Genomic DNA, 22114 nt, shown 5'->3' with positions numbered 1-22114 from the left:
AGAGAACAGGGAGATAGACCAGGACGTTGCCACTAAGGCAATATTGCCTGAGTGGTGATATACTGATTTAGTGTGTAATATAAACAGACCTAGATGTATATACTCTCATTTCTTACTCAAGTTTTTGTACTATCCCAACTGGTATTTTTTGGTTTTAAAAATAGAAGTATAAGGAGTTGCAAATGCATAGTGGCTATGGTTTTCTTCCCTGAATAGTTGAGGTTATCCTGGCACTCCTGCAGGAGCCTGGGTGTGAAATCAGAGTTCTTGAGCTGTTGGCAGGGGCCCAGCTATGCTTCTATCATCTGGGTTTGCTTTCAAGGGAGTGATTAGGAGATTATGTTCTCGTTAACAAGATCGGTGCAAGTAATGCCTATTATGCCCAACATTTCCTGTATTTAAGTTGAAGCGATTGTTCCATCTTGATATGGAGAGGATGACGTACTTTCTTGAGATTTTGTGGTTTGGGCCCAATCTTAACTTTAATAAGTGTTACAAAAAGAACATTTATCCCTTCTCACAAAACCAGTCCATTTCTGTCTGAAAATGTTAATTGGTCTTTAAAACACATGCATCCATATGGAGCTATTACTATATCATTAAAATACAAACTTTATATTGCCTGTGTTCGTCTTCCCCTCCTCCCAAAGTGTCAGATGGAGGAAAAACATATCTTCATTGCAACAAGAAATTTTGCGTAATAAACTAGAGCATTCACTTTTAAAGTATATTTTACTTCAAAATCCATATTTAAAGGACACATACTCATGCCTCTTTCTGTGGCTGCAAGTCTGTAATCTCATGTCATGCCATGCATGAATGTAAAAATTCTTCAGTGTTCTCCAGGGACAATAAAACCATTTCACCTTTTAGGGAAACTCTGATAATTCTGGGGAAAATAAAACATCTTTGAGAGTTCACAAATTAAACATTGCACCTAAGAGTAAAGAAAACATTTCTATTTAAATACAAAGTTGAGAGAAATATAGAAGAGCTCATTTTCTTTCCTACCCTGATGTCTGTGGTTGAGTTCTCACTTATCAAGGCATTGGGGGGAATCCAGAGGTGTGTGTGAAGGGAGGAGGAACATCACAGGCGATGGGCAAAACCAGAAAATGGGATACAGGTACTGGTATGTTGTGCTCAGTGCAGCTAACTCTGTACCTAGGATAGGACTTGAAACCACCTTCTGTTAGGAATACATGAACAGCGAAGATAACGGAGAGGCTTTAACTTTTACAGGCTCTGTTGTTTTGGCTGGTAGTAACTGCACTTAAAGCCTGAAATGGTGAAACTGGGTATATGGTCTGACCTGCAGCAGCTAGCAACTAAAACTGTGAGAGAAAGTGCTCAGTGACTGGGATTCGCTTTTAAAAAACCCTGCACATGAGGCGGGGGAGGTGGATAACTATATATGTGTATATATCTACGTATATCTACGGTTCTCTGAGTAGCACCAATGCCTCTTACAACTCTTATTGCACACCTGCACTGCCTGCTAGAACCACTTTATTCTTGTCCTAATGGCAAACACAGCATCACGCAGCTGTACGAGCAATCACACTTTTTGCCATTACTACTACAGGAAATTGCTAAAGCTTAAGAGACCAGATCATGTTTTAGCAGCTGAAACTGGAAGAGGTGAGTACAAAGCAAACAACCAAGTGGCTAGCAGGTCAGTCCTCACTGAGAGGTCACCTCAGTGATACCCACCTCCATTGATGCCATCTTGCTTTTGCCAGCTATTACCCTGCAAAGGCAAGACTTAAAAGTGCATTTTAAGAAGGGCTGCCAGATCTTCTCAAAACCTGCTCACGCTTAGCAAGGCCTCAATGTTCAAAGTACAATATTTGTATGGCTGCTGGCACTTCAGGTCCAGGGGAGGACTTTGAATGTGAGTCCTGTTTTGTTCCACAGTCCCTTCCTTCCTCACAGCCTCCTGGAGCAAAAGCTCTTGGATCGATAAAGCAGCACGTTCAGCTCCTGAACACAGTACCTACTTCTCGCTCCTCTTGGGAAAACACAATACTTCGTGCTCCGCTGCATGGCTGGGGTAAGGGTAAGCTGAAAATCTGTGGGGTACCCTTTCCTAGTGTCTGTCCCTTCTTACTAAATCCATGATCAGAGCAGGTTACGAGAGTTATGTGTCAAATGCTGTGCAACTGTAAACAAGCCTCTGCCTGTTAGAAGAGAGGTTTAAAGAATCATTTTTAAAGAGTGATGGAAAGTGACAAGAGGGGAACCCACATCAGCAACGTACAAACTAGGGATCAAGAGAGGAGGCTGTCCACTCCGCCAGCAAAGCCAGAGATAAAGAAGGAGAAAAGTAAGCCGGCAAAATTACTGACAGTAGGAAGTGGTGAAATCAGAGTGCTGCTAAGAGGAAGGGAAACAGACAAAGAATGTGAAAAATTTCTCAAGAGGTATTGTGTGAGAAAGGAGCACTCCAGAGCAGCAGCTAAAGAAGCAGCAGTGAATGGGTGCAGAGCTCCTTCCAGGCACACACACACACAAACAAAAAAGAACCCAGAAGTGGCTGAAAGCCCAGAGCTTTTGTTTTCTTAACTATTTTTTTTTTTTGTGTGTCATCTGGAATTATTTAAACTGCACTTCAGAAGTTTTCCAAGAGACAGCAAACCTAGAGCTGCTGTTCAAAACTTCAGCAAATGCAGTTTGCCTCTGACATTCCCCAGGCTGTTTTCAGCTGCACCTTGCAAGCTTTGCTTCCAAGACACATCTTCCTAGCAAGTTTCCTGTGGCTTGCTAACGAGGTGCAAAGATCTTCATGACCAGTTGTCAATATGTACTCTTCTGTATCTCTAAACTTGCTGCTTTGTTTGTAAACGTTTCTCACGGTTGTAATTGACACCGATGCACATGAGGAAGTTAATGGAGTTGAAAGAAGTGGAAGGGAACCGACTATAAAAAGTTATTGCAATTAATAATGGCTGAGAGCTTGATCCACTAGACGATGTAAAGTTTGTGATAATAAATGAGCAGCTTTAAGGCTTACTCTGTATATGCCGCACACTTCATTTATGTGTTTTTAAATATCCAGTCATTTGGAAATAACGGGTACTGCTCAGCTTCACAGCAGAGCTGCAGACAACCTGCTGAAGAGGAACACAGCTGCACGAGTGGGACATCCTGCCCATGCCAGGGAAACCCCGCTGCACGTGACGCTGTATGGAGCATCACAAGCCAAGGCAAATATTTGTTGGTGGTGCAGTCTACTAGTTGGAGTTGAAGCAGCAATCCTGATAAGATAGGAGCTCTCCACTGCCTCTATGGTTAGCTTAATTACAAACATAAGTCATCTGTTCTCCTTTTGTGTGTGTGTACTTCTACTAATTCTAATGATGTCCTCCTACCACCTACCAATAAGCTATTTCCAATTTTAGAAAGTAAAGCAATCAACACTGGCAAGCATTTGAGAAAGTATTTATCTAGCCATCAAAATCCACAAGACCCAAGCAATATTTGTATTTGCAGACACTCCTGCAAGACAATGTCTTCTGATCTACAGATATGAAGATCTCAGGAATCTGATGGAAATTGAGAGAGGAATTCATGGAGTGCTTCCGCTTTGCCTCTTAGGCTGGGCCTTTCCCTCTGACTTGCAAACATTCTTGGATTTGAAAGTGTGAGCTCTGCAAGGGATGCTGCGTTCCCAGTAGAGATGAGTCATGAGATCCAAGGTTAGTTTCAAGTGCCACACTGCAATAAAGCTTCGAGAACAAGTTTATTCATAGCATTTCTATTTAGTCTGAGTATGGTACAGCCAGACAAAGCATACTGTTTTCTTTTGATAAAATTTGACATGCTTTGCTCGCAGTGCGATTCAAACTCTCTAAAGAGATCGTTACAAGTCTATATTAAGCCCAGTATTAATTTGGACATAAAATGGTTACCAGATCAAAGCATATTTTCATAAAATTCCTCAGGAAGGAGTAGCCTGAGAAGATTTTTGGCTATTTCACATTACAAGTTGCATAACCAAACTCTGCAGTGAAATCAGAGACATATTCTTCCCTGCTGACTTTAACAAGTCTATCAAACCTACAAACAGATTTACTAGTTAGAACAACTCAGTATCTGAAACTTGTATCTGATAAACCTTCATCTTACATCCTCCTTCCCTTCTCATCTGTCAAATCTAGGCAGGATTTGTATTTTTGGGCAACTTGTTATTTTTATGTGGCTTTAGTTTGGCATTAGTAATTAGATCAGCCTGAAAGCTTGTCACTTACGTGTATGGTAGATTACTCAGTGTTAAGACCCTACTAATTTTATCCCTTAGGAAAATTTACTCAAATGTACTTGAATTCTTTTACATATTGAATATATGAAATGCCTGAAGAAATACTATTGATTTCTTCCTCAAGGTGGAAAAGTCCCAAGGTCAGCCATTCCCAGAAGAGGCCATGTTAAAGATTAGGCTCCTGTAAGGCATTAGAACTGGTTCTAGCCTTCAAATGGGACAGATCTGAAACCTCATTCAAGGCTCAATGGAATAAAGCTGGATGAACGGAAACATCTTCAGCAACAGGCTCAGGAGATTCTGGGGCCGAAGAGATGTTCGACCAGGATCAAAGCTCTCCCCACAGACTTTGCCATGCTTTCATCTTCCTTACCACCCCTTCTCCTCCAGACTTTCTTTACCAGGCCGCTGTGGAGCATCAACCCCTCTTCAGGGCGGCAGCTGCTGATCGGATTCGAGCACACTTGCCCCACCTGAAGCCCTGTTCTTGCTATAGGGACTCTTAGGGGGCAGGGTAGGTTTCCTTCAGCCTTTTTAAAATCCTGTTTGGACATGGCCAAAATAAAAAATAGCACATGGCAGCCCGGCTGCTAGGCTGCTGACGCTGGGCAGTGCTCCCAGAGCTGCCCTTAATCCTTCCTGCCCGTCCTGCGGCTGCGCGATGGGCATACGGTTCAGCCCACCGATGACATATGCAACATGAAACAGCTCCAGCTGCATCTTTAGCTAATAAGACGATAAATACTTGTCCTAACAGCTTTCCTAGGGCATTCTTGTTGTTTTCTGGATCCTTGCCCTGTGGTTCAAGTTCTGCCTTTTACTTTCCTCATTCTTTAGCCCTGCTGTCAGTCCCCTTTTCTCCACACCTGACCTTCCCACATGCAGACTAGTCACTGCTTCTTCTTTACTGTCCATGAAGTGTCTCTTCAATCCTTTTGTAAAAAATACTCTATTTGAGGCTTTTCCCCACCTACCCTTCCAAGACAGACAATACGCATAGTTTCCCTCGCTCCCCTTAGGGTGCACATTGCTCTGCCAGAGCTCAGTCTTCGAGCTGCCTCTCCCAGAGGCTGTCACTTGCAGAGGCTGGCAGCAGGGAGGGTGCGGAGGCACCCCTTGGCAGTAAGGATGCAAAAGTTGCCACAGATTGCCCAAATCACCTCACCTTTTCAGCAGCGAGAGATCTAGCCCCATCAAAGCTGCAAGGAATTCACACAAGCACTCACAGCTATCCTAAACTTAGTGCTCAAATAAGCCAAAACACTGAGTTTTGTATACACACATAAATATATACAAATAAATGGTATATAGAGAGGTGCTGAAAGATTCAGGATCTCATTTAAGCCTCACCCAACAACAACACATGTGCCATCATGCAGTGGTTGGACTTTGGGCCACCAGTGACTCAGAGCAATGCTATCGACATGTTCACCACCGGTGCTTTCTGCACCATCTGCATTTTTCCTCCCCATGCCTCATACAAACACTGGCCCAGCCCAGCTCTTTGAGACAGCAGCTTACAGTTTTTAACATGATATTGTATCACTCTCCAGAGGTGCCTGAGGGAAAAATTCTACTCACCTAATTGTGTTAGTCTGAAGTTTCTCCCTCTTCTGGGATTAAGCTATTTTTTTTTTTTTAAACTGAATTGTATTAAGGTTTCAATGTTGCAAGAGAAGGGCCAGGATAATGGCTATTTTAACCAAAATAGGTGTTTTAGCAAAAATTGTAGCAATTTTGAAGGCTCCCATTTTTTTCCCCTCCAAGTTTAGCTGCAGATGAATTCTTGTGATTACCCATTCAGGTGTCCGTGTATGTGTGTGCAGCACTGTTTGTGGTTTACATAATTACTCCTCCAAGTATTTCATCAGCATTTGGAGTAATGGTCAAAAAATAACACAGAAAAATATCTGGACAAGGCTTCACGTTAGCAAGAAGAGACAATATGAACTGGTTGAGAACACTTGGACCTGTAAGAGCTGAAAGAAACCCAATTTGAGAGTTTTATTGTCAAAGGGAGGACTTATATTTATAATATCAGGCAACTGAAGTTAATCAGGACAAGGCAACACACACTAAATCAAAGGGCTGAAATATCTATTCCAGTCACCCACCACCAGTCAGGATTGTCAGTGTGGTTATTTCCAACACACTTCAGAGAACAAGCAATAAAGACTCCGTGTCCTTCTGAGTCACCTGCTTCTGCTACCCTTGTGGACAGGTTTCGAGGAGCAAAAGCTACCCCACAGGCATCCCTGTTCCTTCTTGGGGGAATAGACACTACAGGAAGATGTAACCTTGAGAAACAGGTACATAGATGGTAAGTGGCCTATTGCCAGAAGTTTTAAATAAGCAGAAGACACCCCAAATTACCAAACCATACGCAGCACAAGAAGTTCTTTCAGTCTGTTAGGGCTGCTGGCCAGCTCATGCCAACCTACTGTGTCACACCCCACAAAGCGAGGTCATAGAAAAGTATCCAGATTTTTCCCCTCTTTGAAATATATCCAGAAGGTGTAGGTATCACAAAAAGACACCAAGCCCATTAGACATTAACTGCCCTGTCTGCTGCAGTCCCTGGCTCCCTCCTGCTCTCCTTCCAAGCTGATCCTTTTCTCCTTATACAACTGAAGCAGCTCATGGATTCTGCATGCTGAATTTGAGGCAGACTGACAGAAACAACACTTACCTTACAAGAAGTCAAATTTATAAACCGTTGGTCGTTTCTTAATCCCTTGCTTCTATTTCAATAGCTTACGTAGCATCTCAGCCACCTTCCTCTACTAGGGGCAGCACAAAGCTTCACTATCCCAGCAGCAGTACCGCAAATATCGTATGTTTTAGGAAGACCCAGAGCTTCCTGCAGCTCAAACACTGTATGCATGATAGATACAGCAGTAGGTGAGTTAAGGGGTCATAACCTCACCTTTCCCTGCTTTTGGGATGATTTCACCGCAAGGGCTTTACTAATAAGCATCCACTGAATCCCAGCAGTGGTTGCGCACATCCCTGGTGCGAGACAAAGGCATTTTGTGCTCTTTGTGTCTTCCCACCCGTCGGGTGGAGGCTGGCCCCACACATCCAGCTGTGTGCCTGAAGATGGAAGCAGGGGTAAAAGCAGGGGTCCCTGTATCTCAGCGAAAGGCAGATGGAGCGAGCACGCATACAGCAAGGATTCAGAGAGCATTCGGTCCGCGACCTGCACATCCTGACATGATAGTGAGTACAGCTGCTCATACAGCTGTTGAATAACAAACATCTCAAGATGCCCTTGAGATGGTTCTTCTAAACACCGAGCACTTTACTGAAGAAAACAGAATCAAACCAGAAGATTTAGCCCGCAACAGTGTTCCTGCAGAAGTTTTTAAACAGTTCATTTTACTTTAAAAGATAGTATCTTTTGAAAGAGCAAATGCATCTTATAAAATAACCTTTAAACCGTATTTCAAACAAAGCGTCACGCTGTTCTGCTGTTCCACTTCTGAAATGCCATCTCCGTCTCACTGTTTGTCTTCCCTTAAAACACAGCGAAATTGCTGCAATACTTCATTTTAAAAAAGTTTTCACCTTCTTTACCGCTTCAGATTTCTCTCTGTTTTAAGTCGTGGGCTTATACCCTTAGTGTCGTTTCATTCGCTGCACACCTCGGGGGCAGAGATAAAAAAGCAAATACCCCTTGGGGAGGCGAGTAAAGTCCGACAAGGACTGTAACTCACTCACTACGGAAAGCACCGGAGGGCTGTTAGCAGAAGTAGCCGTTCAAAACGGGGAAAAAAAAAAAGAATAAGGATAATAAATGTTTGTTTTCGTAACCTCACGTGCACCGACACCGCACGGGCAGCTCGCAGCTTCAGGGGGTGCTGGCGGCTGGCCGTGCTGCCGCAGGGTGCCCGGCCGGGCGGCGCGGATCCCTCGGCTGCAAGGTGCGCCCGCCGCGGGGTCCTCCTCCGGCACCGGGAGCTGCTGCAGCCCCTCGCTGCGTGCCCGGCGGGACCCTCGGCACGCGCCCAGCACCTCCCGCAGACCCTCAGCTCCGGACAAGAAAGACGCCCGGACAGACGCCCGGACAGACACCCGGACAAAGCAGACGGACAGACCCCTCCCCGCCCGGCACGGCTCCCACCGCGCCTCTCCCGCTGCCGGCGTGGCCCGGCTCCCCCCGGGGGGGGGACGGGGCGAGGGGCGACCCCAGCCCAGGAGGGGCCGGGCTCGGCCTCACCTGCTCCGCTCCGCTCCTCGCCACCGCCGCTTTTCCCTCGTCCCTGCAGCCCGGCTTTGTCCGCCCGCCCCGCCCGGGATTCGCCACGTGAACCGCGCGGGCACCGCTCCCAGCGGCCCGGCACGGCTCGGCACGGCTCCGCTCCGAGCCCCCCGCCGCCCGCCCCCCGGCCCCGCCGCCCCCCCGGCCCCCCGAAGCCCCCCTCTCGCCCCGGCAGCCCGGGGGGGAGCCGTCGGGCACCCCCCGTGGTCCTGCCCCGCCCGCGTGGAGCTCCGGGTTTGGGGGTTTGTGAGCTCGGTGTCACGCAGCCCTGAGCGCTGGGGGGGAGGCGAGCTCGGTGCAGGGCGATTTCCCTGTTTTTTTTTTTGGGACGGGTTTTCTCCAAACCTCGGCTCGGAGGAAAAGAAGCGGCGCGGATCGTTGCCTCTCCTCTTAACGCAACACGATCTTTCAGACGTTAACTTAGGACAGGTTCAGATGAAGAAAAAGAAAAAAAAAAAAAAAAAAAGAGGGGAGAAAAACAAGCTCCAAAGCTCTGAAATAAATAGCCTGAATTTGCTGTAGCCTCTTGTTCTACACAGGGGAAGGCATCGCGTCCATCGGAGGAGACGGCGCCACTCCTTCCTGAGCGGCTCCGTGTGGGTGAGCAGGACAGAGACCCAGATTCCCCCCTCTCCTGCTGTGCACCATCCCATGGTCCCAAGGATGCACAAATCCCATACAGACCTGGCACAGCAGCCCTGCTGCCCCTTTGAATTGAGGGAAAGGAGATGGGGGAAACCCAGCGGGTCTCCAACCCTTCCCATGGCTTGGGTCAAAGCCAAGGTGCAGATGTGCACCGCCACCTCCAAGCGGGTCAGGGCCACCTGCTCCAAAGGGTGCAGACCAGGGCTCGAAGCTGGTCTCACAGCAGGCAAATCTCTCCTGGGAGAAGGGCAGTGACAGGGCCACGCCGCCGGCACCACCCCGCACCGCTGATGAAATGGTGCTAAAACATCCAGCTGTCAAAATAGGCCGGGAGGCCAAGTGTGCCCGTGAGCCCTGCTGCTTTTCACAGTTCAGACACCTCACAGATGTCTGAAATGTCCCAGATATGAGCACTCGCAGGTAGTGCAGAGCGGCCAGCGTTTCAAAACCTGCCATTCAAAGTCAAAAGAATTTCCCGGCTTTTTTGGTAGCGTCTGAAAACTGCCAAATTTCTTCCTAGTCCTGTCACTTTGTGTCATAATGATATGAAATCTATTTTTGTGTCCATGGAACAATTAGAGGATTTTACTGCATCTGCAGACTATGCTTAGCAGAGTTTTAAGATCAAAAGATATGCTATTTTTGTATGGTCGTCTCTGGAACTTTGCACAGCAGTGTCTGAGCTGCTGGTGAATGATTTTGTCATCAGCCTGTGCCTGAGCAGCGCAGGAATTCGGTTATCTTCTCTGTGCAGGAAGGGAGGCTGCAGAGCAAAGAGAGAAAGTTAAGCTTAAAAATGTCCCTTCATTTTTGAGCATGCCCAGTCTCAATGCCCACGGGGAGACCTGCCATCCCAGGAGACCTGTCATCTGCAGGTTTAGCGACAGGTCACCACTTGGCCGTCCCTCTCTCCTGCTCATGGTCTCTTGTCCTGGCACTGGGCATCACCGAACTGAGCCTGGCTCTGTCCTCTTTGCACTTCCCTTCCAGTGTTTATAGACACTGATAAACTCCCCCCTGAGCCTCCTCTTCTCCAGGCTGAGCAGTCCCAGCTCTCTCAGCCTCTCCTCGTAGGAGAGGTGCTCCAGTCCATTCATTAATTTTGTGGCCCTATATTTGTCTCATTCTAGTATGTCCAGGTCTCTTTTGTTCTGGGGAGGGTTGGGGACTCCGTTGGGACTGAGATGGGGATTTACTGATTATGTGCATTAATGCAGGGGCTGCCCTGTCTGATGACATTTTAACATGGGTTTCCTTCTCTCAGACACTATCCATGTCTCTTCTACTCGGATACCAGCACCCCAGAAACAGCCTTTTTAAAATTTTTTAAATGTTATGTTTTTTATTTTATTTTATTTTATTTTTATTTTTATTTTATTTTATTTTATTTTATTTTATTTTATTTTATTTTTATTTTTATTTTTATTTTTATTTTTATTTTTATTTTTTTATTTTGTTATAGTCCCTCCACAGTAGATTTTGCTTCATTCAGTGGACAGGATTTTGAGCCACATAGGTGTCCAGCACCAAGGGGTGCCTGGACGAGGTTAAAAATCTGTTTGTGGCCAGTCAAACTAAACCATTTGGTTTTGTGTAACTTATTTACCATGTTCTACCAATGATGCTGGATGTAGCAGCAAGTGGCGGGGTGGGCTAAGCAATCTGGCTTTGCCTACCAACGCTGTTTTAAAAGTAAACATTTGTCTCATCTCTAAAACTAGATGCTTGTTAGTTAATTCTTAAGAAAACTTGCTCTGTGGCTCACGTATGGATTCCTGTTTAGCAAGTAAAGACTCCAGAAGATGGCTCCAAATTGACAAGGGAAAGGGCAAAGCAGCATACTGGCATCTTAACTCTCCTTAAAACACAGAAGGAGGAGCACCTAAAGATACAGCTGTGACCCGGTCAGAGCTGCCCTGACCTAGAAAAGGCCACTGCATTTGCAGGGGTCGGTGAATTATCTGTCCCTGCAGAGTGTTAGGGAAACACATCCATCTTCAGCCACACTTTTCTTGCAGGGAGAAATGATGACTTTTAGTTTTTTTAAGAGCTCTTTACACTTGATCTTTAATCACTGATGGAAGAGTTGCAGTTAGGTTACAGGACATAATCTCAGTGTAATTTATTACCAAAGGCTTTTTTCTGCTGAACTCCTTTGACCCCGCAGCCTCCCTGATGTTAATCCAGTGCAGGGTCATGACTGAGGAGGGAGTATGGCCTTTTCACTTTCATTCTTCATAGCTGTAATTAATTATCTTCATCATCTTCATCAGTGAGTGCAGTGAAAAAAAGGAGGAACAAAAGGGATGTCAGTCTCTCTAATGCATAACTGATTTAGATACTCTTCCATGAGCATTTGGCTCTTACCTATTATACAAAACATAGGAAAAGCAAAGCGTGTAGCTGATTCTTCTAGCACATTCATACACAAAAGCCATCTATCTGAATAAAAAACTTAGCATTTCCTCTTCCAGTTGTTTCTCCGTTTCTTCATTTACTACTTCATTAACTACAAGAAGGGATTCCCGGACAGTAATTTCTTTTAACAGTAGCCAACATGTGCAATATATTTGCCATTAAAACAAATGGGAAGACTTCAAATGAACAGACCCTATTATAATATAGGGCTGCAGCTTTTCTTTCTGGAACACATAAAAAAAAAATGAAAGTTGTCTCAGGGTAAGTAGTAGCACTTCCTAAATGTCACAATTAGTCTGGTTAGACTGTCAATTTGCAGAACCTGTTGAAAGACAGGCTTTTTCTCCCCTCATACAAATTTTCCATCTTAGATGGAACAAAGCTTTTCAAACCTTTTCAGTCTCTCTCTCTTTTTATTTTTTTTTTTCCCTGGCCAATTGTCCTCCAAGTCCCACAAAATTTTGTATTTGGTCAAAATTTACAAAAAAAAATAAAAAAATCTAGAAACCTCTGGGGAAATCCTCAGAAAACAGTAATCTTTTGCTATTATTCCTGTCTCTACTGGTTTTGTTGATATATTTATTTATTTTACCTTTTAACCCAAGTGTCCCCAATGTGCCTAGAGCTCCAGTCAGATACCCGTTCCTCGCCAGGAGGCACTGTGCAGTCAACAGGAGGCCTGAACGCCCTACACCTGAAAAAGTTGGTCTGGCAACCCTTGCTAAGGTCAGCCAACAACGCCAGCTTAACCTAACAGCCCTCCTGCTCTGCTCTGCACTGGTGCGGCCTCACCTCAAGCACCATGTGTGGTTTTGGGCCACAATATAAGAAGGATATAAAACTATCGGAGAGTGTCCAAAGGAGGGCTACAAAGATGGAGGGTCTAGAGGGGAAGGCATATGAGTAGTGGCTGAGGTCCCTTGGTTTGCTCAGCCCCGAGCAGAGCAGGCTGAGGGGAGGCCTCATGGCGGCCTGCAGCTCCCTCACGAGGGGAGCGGAGGGGCAGGCGCTGAGCTCTGCTCTCTGGGGACAGCGACAGGACCCGAGGGAACGGCATGGGGCTGGGACAGGGGAGGGTCAGGCTGGGGGTTAGGGAAAGGTTCTGCACCCAGAGGGGGGTCGGGCACTGGGACAGGCTCCCCAGGGATGTGGTCACAGCACTGAGTCTGATGGAGTTTGAGAAGCATTTGGACAATGCTCTCAGATACATGGTCTGATTTTTGGGTGGTCCTGGAGTTGGACTTGATGGTCCTTGTGGGTCTCTTCCAACTCAGGGTGTTCTATGGTTCTCTCTGTCCGCCAGTCATACTCTGAATGTGTAGCCTTACACACAGCAGTGCGACCCACAGGGCATACAGCACTTTAAAGGATGCGTGACCTCATTAAATATAGTGCCTCTATTACCCCTCTCTTACAATAGCTGTGGTGAGCAGACCAGATCTTCAGGAGGGAAGGAGGCTCAGAAAGCTTTGCCTTGTAGTCTGTCAACATGGTATTCCGATCAATACATTGTACAGTACTTTTATGGAAGTTCTTCTTCCTGATGAAGCCTTGAGAAAGGAAAAAAAAAAGAGTACAAATTCATTAGTGGTAAGCTGGGTTATTAAATTGTTCAATTGGATTCACACAGCCCATTTTACATGGCGTGTGTGGAACAGAAGTGATATGATATATCAACTGTCATTCTTAATATTTCATAGTGAAGCATAAATCAGCAGGGGGGTAAGTCTGACAAGCCTGACTCAAGGGCATACAATTTTCATCACCTTTTATGCGGTATTTCTCAAAGGTAGGCTTGAATAGAGCAGTTCCTGGGTCATGCAGGATATAATCAGTTGCTTCTGTTGCTGTCCTAATATGTTATTTCTAGTAGGTCGAAAGCAAGATGTTTTGGCACAGTTCTCCCCTCATGCATTTTAGCTAACATGCTTGGCTCAGGGAAGGACAGCATTAAGTGGTAATTACTTCAGCCCAGTCTCAACGTTAAAAATTAGGTTCTTAGCTGTATCTACATATTTGCCCACTCTACCACTATCCCTGGAGAGCAATCCCTCTTATCTAACCTTCCTGTGGCCCTGATGTACCATGTTAGAGGAATGAATGAATGAGTTTTAAGAGCACATTTAATTTAAGGGGTACTATCATGAGGTCAGGCCCACGTATAGTCTTTTAAAATGGTTCTCTCCAGGAGGGAGACTTTCTAGCACTGACATATTCAGGTAGTGGTGAGAAATGTACTCATTCCAAGTGAATAGGCAATATTTGAAGAAATAGATGCTACAGGCAAGTTCTTTATTCGGGGTTATGCAATAGCACCTGCCAGCCAAGGTCCTTTACAGGAGAGCTCTTAAGCATGCACTTCCTATTAGTCCCACACCTAAATGCTTTCCTGATTAGGATGCTCTCTTGAATACCTCATTTCCAGAGGGATGCCTAAGTCCATTTGGGGGATTCTCTTCTGATTCACTTTTGACCTTAAACTTTCAGGATTTGGGAATATTCTCATTCATTATGCAGAAGTTTTCATCAGCGAAAGCCTGGCTACTTAGGTTGCCTTTTTTGCTGAATTTGGGATGGTTAAATCTTTCAGGGTCTGTCAACTGTGAAAGCTTTTTGTGAGGCCTGTGGCTGCTTTCCCAATGCCAGGTGATTTCTGGATTGGATGGTCATTGCACAAGTCAGGAAAGAGGCAAACCCCTCAAGATTAATATAATCTTTGTTATCAAACAGCAGAGAGGCATTTGCAGCAGTCCAAACAGACTGTCAGCAGACTATGTTTTGAAGGTGACTGTAGTGTAAAAACGAGATAGGTCTCTTTTTTTTTAGTGAAAGCAGATTACAGTCCCACTGTAGATGGTGACAGCTCCCAGCTGCTGGGACCTGACAGATGCAATTTAGGGGAAATACACTGCAAAAGTGAGGAGCAGTATCATGAAGCTGAAGACCTCATTTCCTTGGAAGCTTCACCTATGCGGAGGTGGGATCGTGGTGATACATGTGGGACAGAAGCAGATGGCTGAGCAGACACTGTCTGTGGCACCTCGCGGAGCAGACATAGTACCTAACAGAGTGTGAATCATGCCCTCGTATCTCTAACACACCGTGGGAGCTGCAGTTGCCAAAGTGCCTCAGGAAATGTAGCAAATGTCTGACAAAATGGTTGCTAATGGCCATGTGCCATTGTGCAAGGTCTCCTCACCCTCCACAGGTGTCCCCCAAACCATGTAAAAGTCAGGAAACCTCCCACTTTGAAGGACCAGACTTATCCTTATTACAACTGGAAGAAATTCTGCTCCCTGAGGGAATAATTAGGGAGCTGAGTTGAAACTCATTTTGAGCACACTTTGCCTTTACAGTGGTTTTCCTTTGCATCAGACCATCTGACTTGAAGGTTGATTTTTTTTTTTTAAATTATTATTTTTTATTGAAAACATTGTGCACATCTCACTGTAACAGATGCTGGAGAGAGCCCTACTGTTCTTCCCATTGCCTTCAGGAGAGAAAGTAATGAAATAAGGAGCAAAGTGGGGAACCACCTAATCTGAAAACATTTTTTCCTCCTAAGCTGAGGTCGCTTAGGGTAATCATAGCAGCAAGAAGCATTGTGATACCCGTATGTAAAGTAATACCCTTAACTAGCATCAAGGGTCAAAATGGTTCAGTTTATGACATTGGTATTTCTAAATAAGGAATGACAAGTAATTAGAAATCTTCTGTTTTAGTATTACCATAGAAACAAGCCATGTAAGAAGTAAATGAACTGTGTTTACGGAGCTGAATCAGGTCTTAGTGAATCTGTAAGGACTAAAACTAACAGTGGAAGAGTCTAGGGGGCTGAATATCCTGCTCAGCAGAGCATTGAAAAACCCTAACACTGTTCACCCTGCTACCATGTGTTTCTTTGTTCTCTCTGAAATTAATTCTGTGCACTATCCATGTATGCATATTTGGCTTTGTCTCATAATAGTGACTAACAGTAAGAGAACAAAAACACATTTTCTTATCAGGCTGTAGATTTTTTATGAGTGGTTCACAAATGATTTTCTGTATAAAAGGTAAGTTTTTATCAAATACTACATTTGAAAATGTGTGCTCAAACAAGTAACTGTTCATCCATTACAGCGGGAAATAAAGAAACTAATGACAAGTGACTAAACCATTTCCCAGAGCACTTAACAATTTGCATAAGCAACGCCTACCTCCACAAGCAACTTTCTCTCCCACAAAGACAGTGACTTTTTAAGTTAAATGTCCTATACAAGGAACAGTCATAAAAGAAAACAAGGAAGAAATACCAGACTCCTGAGCAAATAGAATCATTGCTGAACTTAAAAAGCTCTCTGGTTCTTATTTATACAAAATTATAAATATTCATACCATCTCAGTAACACAAGAAGTGGAGGTCTATATCATGACTGCTGATCAAAGTTGTGACTTCAAAGTTTGATTGAAAACCCAGACTTGCAGTTTTTATGAGACGGAAACTTGTGTAGAAGTACTGACAACTCATGTATCGGTGCAGTTAGAGAGATTTCAGTAAGGAAGTGATCATATTTAAAAAGATAGTAGAGATCTCTGGAGAAAGATGTATTAACATGAGATGATAAATGTAGTTCAGTATATATGGGATATAATATATATTTCCAATATATATTTCCAATTTATTTTGAAATGCTGACACAAATGCAGGAAAGCATGAGTCTGGAGAATTACAAAGGGCAGATTCCAGCAGTTCTGGCCTTGCAGTGGATGTCAAAAGAGCAGCTTCCCCTATTAGTCATGATAAGAAAATATACCCTGTATTCTTGTCCTGCCTCGCTGCCTCCTTTCTCCTCTGCACAGCAGTCATGCTTCGTTGTGAGTAAGTGGGTAGCACAGCACTTCAGAAACTCTGGCAACAACATATTTAAATTGTCATGGACTGTATTCTGCAATGAGCTGAATGTTTTGGCAGTAGTTTAGCAGGGGGAATTGTCCTTGGAACAGGTTTGGCTCTCCTTGCAGAAGCAGGCAGTGGCTACACAGAGGAAAGTCCTGGTGAACCTGACAGCCACATTACTGATCTGAACTGAAACCTCCATCTGAGCACATCCTCTGCTGATGGGCTGGCATCCCCAGCTTCTAGTGATAGCAAAAAATGAACAGAGCTTTCCAAATGAGCTGAGAATAATCACCATGCCCCTTGCCTGCGGAGTTTCAATAAGAACCGAGTTCCCAGAAATAAGAACTTAATTCCCCAAGTCTTATTTAAACTTACTTCAAAAGCAATTAGTTGTTTAACATCCTGAAATCAAAGGAGACACCTAAATAACTCAAGAATTTTGTTGGGATTTGGCATGTATAAATACATTGGCCCGTATTCTCAAAAAGCCTCCAATTTCTGATGATGATAATAAGGAAAGTCAGATAATTCTCATCTCCTGGAACCATCATTCTGTTTTTAATTATTTATTTGCAGGCAAAGAAATATAACTCTTTTGTGGTATTTCCTGTTGGGCTGGAGGTTTGAATGTGAGTATAGCTATAGTGGAGACAGAATATACATTGTAAACTCAAACTAGGCAGGAACAACAACAGCAACAAAATTACCATAACAAGTATTTTTTAGTTATTGGGATGTGTTGCTTTTGACTCGCCGTAAAGGACGTCTTCTGCATTGAAGAGGAGAACTGTCTGGGAGTAAAGCCAGTAGTAGCAGTGGTAGGTGGTAGGAAGAGGAGAACTACAGAGATATGTTTGTTACGAATTGTCCAGAAAGAGGCTGATTTTAATGATTAAGTTAAACAAATAGTACTCACAGCTCTTTGCACCACAGATGCCCTGCTACTAATGAGGCTTCATAGAAAGACACACAATAACAGTAGCTATTGCTTTTTACTGTTCCATGGCTTTGTGAGAAGTAAACATAAAAATAATAATAATTAAAAAAAAGAAAACTCTCAAATCCCCCTCTATATCTGACCCTATTACCTTTTAAAAATTATCTGTCCACAAAAGTAAGCTTGTGCCTTGAGCGTCATGAAATACAGAGTATTGTAAGGAAGATAAGATTTGTCGTGGCTTGGCTCGCTGTGCTTGAGCTGGAGCAGGATATCTGTCCTTTGCATGCACACATTCGTGCTCTGTTTGTCCTCCAGCTCTCTTCATGTTTCAAACAGACAGCAACCCAAGAGAGAGGCATAGGTCACGTATATATATGTCTGTCATCCTCGGGCTGTTCAATGCACCTCGAGGTTAGGAAGTGGGGCTGACACAGCAGCAAGACCCTGAAGGCAAAAGTGACCGGGAATTGCATTGCAGGGCTGGGGTCTTCCCCTCTACAGATGGCCTCACATCCCGAGGACAATCTCTTGCCAGCCCTGCCAGGTCCCTGGCTTGCTATCCCTGTGAGCCACGTTCAGATTGTGGATATTGACTGCAAGGCTTTCACTGTCTGAAGACAATGACATTGACATTGACATTGTCTGTCCAAGCACCTCTATGGCATGAACACTCCTGTGCAGTGGTGACACCTCCCTAGGTTGATTTAAATCAGTAACACAATCAATTCTACCAAAACATTCAAAGCCCTTCTCAGCAACTGGAGCTATGCCACGACAAATTTCAGCTTTTGGCATGGAAGAACATCAGCTGTACAGATATACTGAAAAGTTACTGAAAACATTCTGAAAAAGAATCTGTATTTTTCCATTTTCTTAGTTCTTACATTTGTATTGAAAGGCCAAGGCTGAACTGGAAGCATTTAATTTAGAAGCTTGGGAATTTTACCAGAGTTTGAGGAATTGAAAGCAGAAATTGAGACTGAAACCCTAGATGGGTGATCAGTACAGGTTGATCTAAAATTGACATGTCAAACTGGAGTTTCTAATATTTTTATAATTTCCATAAGACCTGAAATTTCTACAACATGTGCAATGATTCTCTAACAAGTATATGGTTTTTAATTCACACAAATGAAGTTTCAAATGCAATTAAAATGCTTATACAGCACCATCTAAACTAGACTTTTTGTGTTGTCCTCTATTGCTAATGAGTCAGCAGTGCTGCTTCCGCTTTCATTGTTGCTAACTCTTGCCAGTTTTGTTGCATTTCACACTATTAAGCTATTTATTACTATGTCATAATATATACATAAATCCATGGTGCATCTGGATTTGGTTTTTCTCCCCACACTTGCTTCTAAAAGAATATAACATCAGAGGAAGAGCTACACAGAAAGGCAACAAGGAAGATCAAGGACGTGGTGCAACATCTGCTCAAGGAGTGATAAATAGATGTGCTCTGTAGCCAGGAGAAAGGGCAAATTAAGTCTTGAGTGACACTGAAAAAGTCATTTGAGAGTGGTTGTTTGCTCTCTTCCAGAAAAAAATAAAAATAATAAAAAAGGGTAAAATATGCAGGTTCTAGGTGTCAGACAGAACAGATGCAAGAACAAATGTGTTTTTCATCCAATGACTATCTAAATTGTGGATCTTCATTACCAAAGGATGTTATGGACACGAAAGGCCAAAAAGGGTTAAAATTGACTAAATACATTAATGGAAGAAAAATCCTCTGGGGCCATTGAACACGGAGATGCCAATGCTGGTCCAGGCGTTCCCTGAGCTGCAGTCACAGAAGGCTGGTAGCTATATTAGGAGAATGTCGCTACATTACTGCCTATTTTTATATTCTTCCCAAAGTGTGCAATATTTGTTAGTGACAGAGACAGGATCCTGGTCTAGCTGGACCTTGAATCTGATCCAATGTATCTGTTCTTGTGATCTTACATAAACCTTCAGTAGGAGAAAAAGGGGGGGGGCATTTCTGTACTCAGGACTTTGAAGCCTGTATGTTCAGTTCCCAGAATTAAGTAAAACAAAACAAAACAAAACAAACAAACCAAAACAAAACAAACAAAACCAACCAAACAGAAAAAAAAACCTCACACCTTTAATCTTATGGTTTTTAAATCAAGATCATGCTTTTTGAAGGATTTGGGATTCCTGAATAATTGAGCAATACTGCATGGTAAGCAAGTACACTGATATGCCAAAAGAGTCCAGAATAGATGGTAGATAATAAACATATTCACATCTGTTTTCTGATAATCTTGAGGTACAATAGATTGCACCATTCCAATTTGCAGACAAGTCTCTGGCAGCATTATGAAACAGGGCTTCTTCCTCCACACATTTTTTTTTTTCTTAGAAGATATTAAGTACCAACAGAGGCTCCTTGACAGTTTTTATAAATTGTACAGGACCTCCCTCTGCTAAGTGTCCCACTTGTGTCTATGTATTATCAAGTGTAACTTCACAAGAGTCAAATTAAAAAATTCTAATTAAAAGATTAGGAATGTCATTTTCTCTACTGCAGTTCTGAATCCAAGGGAGAATCGACGAATGAAGTTGTTAATGCGAGCTGCAGAATGGTACTGTAGCTTTATTTTTGCCTCCTCCTATGTCATTTGAAGCTCTGATAAATAAGTCATATTCACAGGGGTCAGAAGGGAGAGAGAAAAAGAAGAGATTATTGCTTAAAATTATCAGACTGTATAGGAAGCAGATGTAGCTATCCCTTTGATTATCTCCCCTGGCCAGGATGAGATATGGTCTACAGTTCATGGCTCATTCCTCATAACCAGCGAGGCAGAAATGCAATGTAATGAAAATTGATCTATAGAACATATTCGATTAGTGAAATATGAGCAAAGGAATTACTTCTGAAGAAAGTGAAAATTAAGAGGGTACACCAGCACAAGCAGACGGACAGATAGGCATTGTTTTTATTCCTCTGGAAAAGCAGATGGGGTAAGTACTGAATGAATTCACCAAGCAGAGTTTACTGCTTGACCTACATCTAAATCTCACACCATTCAACTATAGAAATAGAAGAGGAAAAATAAAAATATCCAACTTTTATTGTGTTCTTTCATCAGTTATCAGAAGACAGCATTTTGGAAAAGTAGACAATGGCTTCGCTGCTAAAGAATACTCCATTGCAGCAAGATATGCCTTCAACTCTTTGCTTTTCTTCAACTTCTCTCTGTGTAAGCCAAGGCAAATCACTGATGTCCTCCTGATCTTATGTTTTTTTATTTGTAAAAGGTTGGTAGAATACACTAGAGTTCTGTGAGAATTAATGTAATGCAGGGAGTGCTTCGATTTCCTTGGGCAACAGGTTTACAACAGCCTAAAAATATGTTGGGGAAATAAATGCATTCCCTCTTATCTGAAATGTGGATCTCTTACGTGGTCACTTGTATGTTCTCAGCAAAATAGTAACAAATGATCTTTCCATCTGTGCAGGCTCACTCTTTTGGTACAGATGAAAAATAACTTCTGTTGTTTAGATGAGCAATGAGAACACGGAGCAAATCAGTGTAAGCAAACACTCAAGGCTAAAGCCATACAGCATTCACAAGCATGCATAGGCTGAAATGTGTTCATATAAAACATTTATGGGCTAATTTAAAAGAGGAAATCATAAACAATTGAGTATATTTGTAGAAAATATCACCGAGAGGAAAGAGGTTAAATGTTTAAAATAAATTTTTCATTGCCAGTAGCTCAAGCAATTCTTCTGCGTTATTTTGCAAGGATATGCTGAAAGCGTTTGCTGTTCCGTTTGAGTCTGCTAAGCCATCTCCAGGGATTTCCCCTTTCCATGGCACCCCCTACCTCAGCACCTAAACGCGCTTACTGATTTTCACCATATTTTTTTTCTGTGACTGTATTTTTCTGACAGACTTCTAAGGGCAAGCAGCACGACAAAACGCAGGAAGTCCCTGCCCTATCTCCCTAGGTCCGCCCTCACTGCTGCAGAAAGTCATCCTGCTGTCCTGGCCCATGCTCGTGCTGCCCCTGGGACACAACCGTGCCCTGCATGGAGGTCGTCAGTGGGAAGCGAGGGCTCCAGAGGAGGAGCGTTGGACACCAGGGCTGCTCCTCCACGGGATGGCCATGGGACAGACCCAGCAGGTCAGTGGGCATGCAGCAGTGGGGACACCATCTTCACCCCTTCCTGAGATCTGCAGGTGTTTGCTCCTTTTGCTCCTTCATACCAAAGATTGGAAGTTTTTATCTTCTCCTATCCCCAGACTGATGCCAAAGGAGGAGACAAGCAGCAAGCTTGCTTCAATAGAGCATGTGAGCAAAACATCCAGGATGGAAATACTTCACAAAATGTGCAGGCAGGTACAGCTCTCAAAGGGAGCTTCTCTTGCTTTGTGCCAGGGTGAATTTGGTCCAAAGATCTCAGCCTTGGGCTGAGGCTTTCCTTTGTTTTCGTGTTCCTGTCCAACAAAAATCAGCTAGCAGCCAAAGGATTAAAAGGCAGCCTCAGTCTCTTCACTTTCATGTTGAGTTTTTTCTTCCCTCTCTCAGAAGAAGAGCAATGTCTGCCAACGACACACAGCGATCGGGCCCATCAGTAGCCGTGGATGGCCCAGCATGTGGTCTCACAGCTGCTCTGCAGAGATAAGATCAGGCACCCTGTGATTTACAGCTTTTGGCATGGAGATGGAAGTCCTTCCTGATACGTAATTT

General features: G+C 43.7%; 1 protein-coding gene across 1 annotated transcript in view; it reads right to left on the bottom strand.

Moving 5' to 3' along the window:
* MAPRE2 (microtubule associated protein RP/EB family member 2) overlaps window positions 1-8545 on the bottom strand; it is a 99442-nt gene extending 90897 nt beyond the window's left edge. Inside the window, exon 1 of the mRNA XM_066992943.1 lies at window positions 8481-8545. The gene's annotated coding sequence lies outside the window, so the exon portion shown is untranslated. The remainder of the gene's footprint in view (window positions 1-8480) is intronic.
* Window positions 8546-22114: the final 13569 nt, after the last annotated feature.

Source organism: Anser cygnoides, chromosome 2 (assembly GCF_040182565.1).
Source record: "Anser cygnoides isolate HZ-2024a breed goose chromosome 2, Taihu_goose_T2T_genome, whole genome shotgun sequence".
NCBI classification, from domain to species: Eukaryota; Metazoa; Chordata; class Aves; order Anseriformes; family Anatidae; genus Anser; species Anser cygnoides.
This window is presented reverse-complemented; position numbering and strand designations above follow the sequence as displayed.